Genomic DNA, 6,438 nt, shown 5'->3' on the forward strand with positions numbered 1-6,438 from the left:
TCACTTCAGAGGATCCATTACTGAGCAAGTGATGCAATGCTACATTTCTCCAAATCTGATGAAGAAACAAACTCATCTACATCTCGGATGGTCTGAGGTTAAATACATTTTCAGATAATTTTAATTTTGGGGTAAACTATTGCTTAGGTTAGTTAGGAAAGCTTTTAGTTATGATTAAAATTTAACTATTATAATTGTATGAAAACATAATTGGAAAAACTTAAAATTAAATTAAAATAAATTTTTATGATTCCAAAACTATATCAAAATGAACACAAATTTAATACAAATTTTTTTTTCAATTAATTAATTTTTTTAAATAATAAATACATTTTTGCTTTAATTACACATGACAAATGTAACAAATTAACCATAACACTGTATGATCCTGAGATTAATTAACACTGTTATATTTACATAATATCCATTCTCTAAACTCTAAAATTCAAAAAATCTCTTCTGGCACTTGTGCATCTGTATTTCATTCTTTATAATGGTTGGAATAATTTATGTATGTATGTACGAATGTGTTTGTGTTTGAGCTCACCAAGAAATTCCAGACAATTATGTTGTTTGGCAATAAATAAAAACAAAATAAAAATGAAATATACTGAAAGGCAAAAACAGCTGACACTAGAAAACACTGAAAACCCGTACATTCACAGATTAAAAACAAACACAAAGTGACCTAAACTCAAAGGTCATATTGAAAATAAAATAGAAATTAAAAACTAAATTAAAAACTATAATAACTGCATATGCTTTAACGCATGGTACACAAAGGGTACAAAGGAAACATACAAAAGAGTGTGGTATAGGAAATGGTCCCCTTACCAAATAGATAATGCATCTATTATAATTGTAAATTTACATGTGGCTGTCATGGCAAGACCCACAGACTGACCTATTTAGTTTTTCACAAACTTGTGACAACATTTCTATAAACTGAAGAAGGACAAAGTTTACATTTCTCATCCTCATAAAGTAGTTTCATGTATGTCTTGATTAACCTATGATGCAATGCTGAGGTTTCACAACATGTTTTCCAATAACTACAGTATCTTACTATTTCCAGATCACAGAGATTCAGAGATTTCAGAAGCACTGTCATGATAGAGACTTGAAATGTTGCAGTGTTTGAAAAGTAACACTCAAGACTTGTATGCAGCATAAATTGACTACAAACTTAAAAATGTTCCAGTAAGTCATTTGATCAGTGACCACAACCACTAAAACAACAGACAAAAGAAAATATATTTCAAAGATTTATCTTACCCTCCATACTGATGAAAAACACAATGAAAACCCACATGCTGATGGACATTTTGAACAATTATTGTATTGTTATAAGTTGTGTTGATTCTCTTGATGATACTTCTGGAGCTCAAACTGATCTGATGAGCATTCAGTAAAGATTTCAGTCTCTATGACTTTCATCAGGAAGTGACACATAACCACAAAATCAGATGTCATTAACTATATAAGCTAGTACAGACTACAAACCTAGAAGAATTTAGAAGTTTGCCTGGAAGTTTAATTTCTCTCTCCAAGTCTTCTGTTCCAGCAACAACAATACGATTTTACACCTTTAACTCATGCGGTCTTCATTTGAGGTGTACACTCATGGTCTTTGGGGTCTCTAGAGACATGTAATTTTGTAAGAAAATAGTTATTTAAAAAAAAAAACGAATGTAATTTTACTCTGTTTATTAATGTTTTTACTCCACATTTGTGCAGTTTTTGGAGGATTTGTGATATATTTTTAAATGTATATAAATAAAAAAAAAAAATTTCAAATAGGTTTTTATACAAAAACAGGTTTTTATGTAAAATTCACTTTATAAAAGACCCACATTTCTAACTTGTATTCATGGGGATAACATGGATAATTTGACATGGTTTAGTGTAAGATTATGAGATCTTTTGGAAAATGAGTTTTGAGTTTTAAAAATAAAAAATGATCACTTTTACCACTAGATAGCTGCAGAGCTCCACTATATGCTATTTGACTAACTAAAATATATATTTTCTCAAGTTTTTTTTTCAGTTGGATTCATATCTACATATTCTGAAATTATAACAATAAAAATTACTTTTTGTCAAAGTTGAGCATTTTTTTGTACTGCATTTTTTATTTATTTGTAGATCTAGAAAGTGTTGACCACCATAAAAAGTCTCATGCAATTTGGACAAAGAATTTTTTTTTTTAATTTTAGCAAACGTCATTTGCGGGTCAAAAGGTCCCCAAAGACCGCGTAAGGGTTGACAGATATGGCAACATCAAGAGGCTGAGAAAGGCCCCCAGCATTAGAATGTCAGCACATTTGTAGTTTTGTTTGCCAGACAAGAAGAAACGTTTGCCCAAATAACCTTATGTATTTGCTATAAATGCTCTAGGCCAACTGCTAAGAGTTTAACAACACTTATAATGGCATATTATTTTAGGAAACAGGGTTAGACGGTTAGACAGGGTTAAACAGGGCCTAATAATGGCAAAGTACAGTACAGAATCTCTAAAATTCTCTCTCTCGTTTAATACACTTGGAGTGACTATTGAACATTTTCCTTCTTCAGAGGGCGCTCTGCAGCATCTAAATCTCAGGATTTGGTTGCCCACTGGAGGAGACGTGAACACTTTCATATTCTAAAAAATTGAAACATATTACTCCCACTGATGTTTTCCATACGAATGCCACTTCAATCTCTGTACAGTTAGTTTTAAATGCTTCACCCTGGAATCATAAACATGCATGTATGAAGCTAGAATGTGATGGGTTTCTCTAACTCAGATACCACGTGCCTGAGGAGCTCTACCTGTGCAGCAGAGTTACCAAGTCTGCAATTTTCTTGCGGAATTGGGCTACTTTATACTGTTTCTCCAGGTTGAAAACCCCTCGCCTCCCGGAACGCGATTTCAACCGAAGCTGACCTCCACACTCCAAAATCGCTCCAAAATTGCGTTCCTTCACTCTAAAAAATGCTGGGTTAAATACAACCCAGTGCTGGGTAAAATAGGGACAAACCCAGCAATTGGGCTGTTTTGACCCAGCGGTTGGGTTAAATGTTTAACCCAACCTTCTGGGTAGTAACCCAACCGCTGGGTCAAAACAGCCCAATTGCTGGGTTTGTCCCTATTTTACCCAGCACTGGGTTGTATTTAACCCAGCATTTTTTAGAGTGAAGGAACGCAATTTTGGAGCGATTCTGACAGCCAATCTTCCTCGTAACACGATTGGGCTAGTTTTGGTCGAGTGGACTATAGTTTTGAGTAGCAGCTGGGCTGGTTTTGTTACGCAGATTTGGCAACCTTGCTCATAAAACACATGAAGAAGTAGACGAATAGCATTGACAGGAACACGTTAACACGCATCAGTAATGTAAAAACAAAACAAAAACGGTGCAGCTAACGCGGGACTCCAAACCGAACTAAACTAAACATAAAAGTGTTCAAAGTAGTAGGACTATGATGGTTTAATTTACTCCCTGTTCTGCTTGTAATCGCCATGGCAGGTACGTCAGAAGTTCGTTATCGAAAAGTAAACAACAACAATAAGATACAACGGGGCTAAAGCACTGAACTATACAATGTTATATAATATTATAGGTCAGAGGGCTAAAGGCACACCTTAATAAAAACAGGCTTTTCACCACTCCGTGTATGACAGGGTTCCTCAAATCTTATCGATGCACTGCAGAGTTTAGCACCAACCCTGATAAAACTCACCTAACGTTACCTGTGATTCTCTAATGATCATGAAGACATTGATTAGAATGCTCAGGTGTGTTAAGGGTTAGAGCTAAACTCTGCAGGAAAGTGGATCTCCTGGGTCAGATTTGAGGAGCCCTGGTGTATGATGCATGATTTTTGTTCTTTTTTAAACATTGATGAAGCAACGGATTTTGGGTGAAAATAAATTATAAAAGTGGTTTGTTTTGTCTAAAAATGTATGAGGTAGCAAGGTAGTTTTTTTTACAGCATACATGAGGTAAAAGGTACAAAGTATTTAAACAAATACTTTAGCTAAAATAATATGTTTAGTACTGTATATTTTCGTTACTTAAATGGAAAATAAATGTTAATTTAAAATGAAATAATATATTAAAAAACTTAAACTGTTTTTTTTTTCAGCATTTCTTACTTTCATTTAGATTAACTTGAGGTACTGGTCACTGGACACAACAAAAATAGAGAAAAGTGCATTGGGATGCAGCATTTGAAAGTGTATACTCATTTTTTGCTTCAGTCATAACTATTATATGTATATCCTACTTTACCTGCATAAACATATACTCATATGAAGCTATATTTGCAACATAGCAAATCTTATGTGGTTGAACATTTAATGTTTCATTGCCCATCTCTAAACTGCTCAATGTGCACTACGAGGCATTACGGTATTATAAATGTTAATATTAATATTTTCTGGAAAACTGCTTTGAAATAATGTGTACTGTCATGCGTATTACCAGAGGAGGGAAAAAATAGGAAGAAAAAAAAACTTTGTTGAAGCATAGCTTCGTTTCTTATTTATATTTTTGCACCTAAATATTTAGCCCTAATAGCATAAGTGTTGATCATAAATTAAATGTTTGTTTACTGTAGAAAAACAATAAGCATGAATTGTTAAGTAGAGCCGAGTGAAGTAACAGTTTCATTGTTCAGTCTTTTCTGCTTTTTTTATTAATATTGTGAAATATTATTACAATTAACTTTATATTCTAATATATGTTAACATTTAATTTATTATATTTCTGATGCAAAGCTGAATTTTCAGCATCATTACTCCAGTCTTGTGTCACATGATCTTCAGAAATCATTCTAATATGCTGCTTTGCTGCTCAAGAAACATTTCTGATTATTATTAGTAATGTTCAAAACATATGCTGCTTCATATTTTTGTGGAAACTGTCAAACATTATATTTTGCAGGATTCTTTGATGAATAGGAAGTTAATTTATTTGAAAAGTATTTATTTATTCATTTAAACAAATGAACGGTTTTAAACTGTTGTCTGATCAATTCATTCATTGATTATCTGGTGTTCCTGCAGGAATACAAGCAGAAACTGGCTCGCGTCACACAAGTGAGGAAGGAGCTGAAGTCTCACATCCAGAGTCTTCCAGATCTTTCTCTTCTACCGAATGTCACCGGCGGTCTGGCTCCTCTCCCGTCTGCTGGAGATCTGTTTTCCACTGACTGAACATCTCTGAGACTCACAGACACTGGGCTCCTCCTCACGGACAGTAACATCAGTAATGGAGCGAGTGATGAAGATCTGCTGTCACCAGCTCAGCTTTCACAAGTTTGTTTTTCAGTAGTTCTCATGTCAGCTAAACCTCACGGAGATCAAGCCTGCGAGTCGATCCGTCAGTAAACCAGACTCAGTGTGGAGATTTTCTTTTGATGTGACTTTGCTGTGGAAAGCAACTCCCTTTTGCTTTTTCTTATACCTGTAGGTTTTTACTTTACTGCTCAGTAGGGTGTAATGATACACTAACATGACAGTTCAGCACGTGCCTCTGTTTTCACATCACGGTTTGGTGTGTTTTCAGTACAGCAGGTATATAAAAATAAACTTTTTTTTTTAAACAGTGGTTTACTGAACAAATTGTTACTCTGTCTTTAAATAAGTCCAGTCATAATTAAAATTTCTTGAGGATAAAAATCTAACTCAGATAGGAGCCCTGTTAGTTGCACTTTACTATAATATTAAAGGTAATAGTTAACAACACAGCCCAAACTAATAAGTTCAAACTATTAAGTATAAAATTTCTATCCGTTTTTTGAAATATAATCATTAACACAGTGGCTTTTATGTCTTGTTTTATTGACAGATTTAAACACATTAAATAATTCAGACACAACTAAAAGGTTAAGTAAAATATAATGAATATATAGGCTGATATTTAGCGAAACGCTCCTCTAAGTCTTAAGTTGTCAGACATGTCCAGCACTTTATGCATATTGCGAATCATTCTTCTAAATCAAGAGTGCATCATTGATCATTATTCAGATAAAAATATTTTACTTTACTTTCTGGAGCCAGTTTGGTTTAATGGCACAGGCAGCAGTGAGCTGTTTATCACAACATGGATTGCTATTCGTATTTTGAAGCATAAAGAATAAACTCATTCTCTGGGTAAATTAATGATTCAACAGGTGAGCTGTTGCTCAGTCATGCAGGTGGAGAAAAAAAGCCCTGCACTGTTTACACAAAAGCCTGGAGAGAGAGCAAGAGCAAATCCTGGCAGCGGCAGGTCGCAGCGCCACTTCCGGGGGCATCCCCAGCTGCCTGAAGCTACGGGTGTCAATATAATTTGAGGAGCAACAATCAGAGATTATATACCAAGTACAATAAAATGGAAGCATGACTTCACACTTTTTCTTTAATTGTTGGCTTCCAACCTGCAGTACTTCAGTATAAGTAGCAACTTAAT

The sequence above is a fragment of the Sinocyclocheilus anshuiensis genome, unplaced genomic scaffold (assembly GCF_001515605.1).
Source record: "Sinocyclocheilus anshuiensis isolate Anshui unplaced genomic scaffold, SAMN03320099.WGS_v1.1 scaffold859, whole genome shotgun sequence".
NCBI lineage: Eukaryota > Metazoa > Chordata > Actinopteri > Cypriniformes > Cyprinidae > Sinocyclocheilus > Sinocyclocheilus anshuiensis.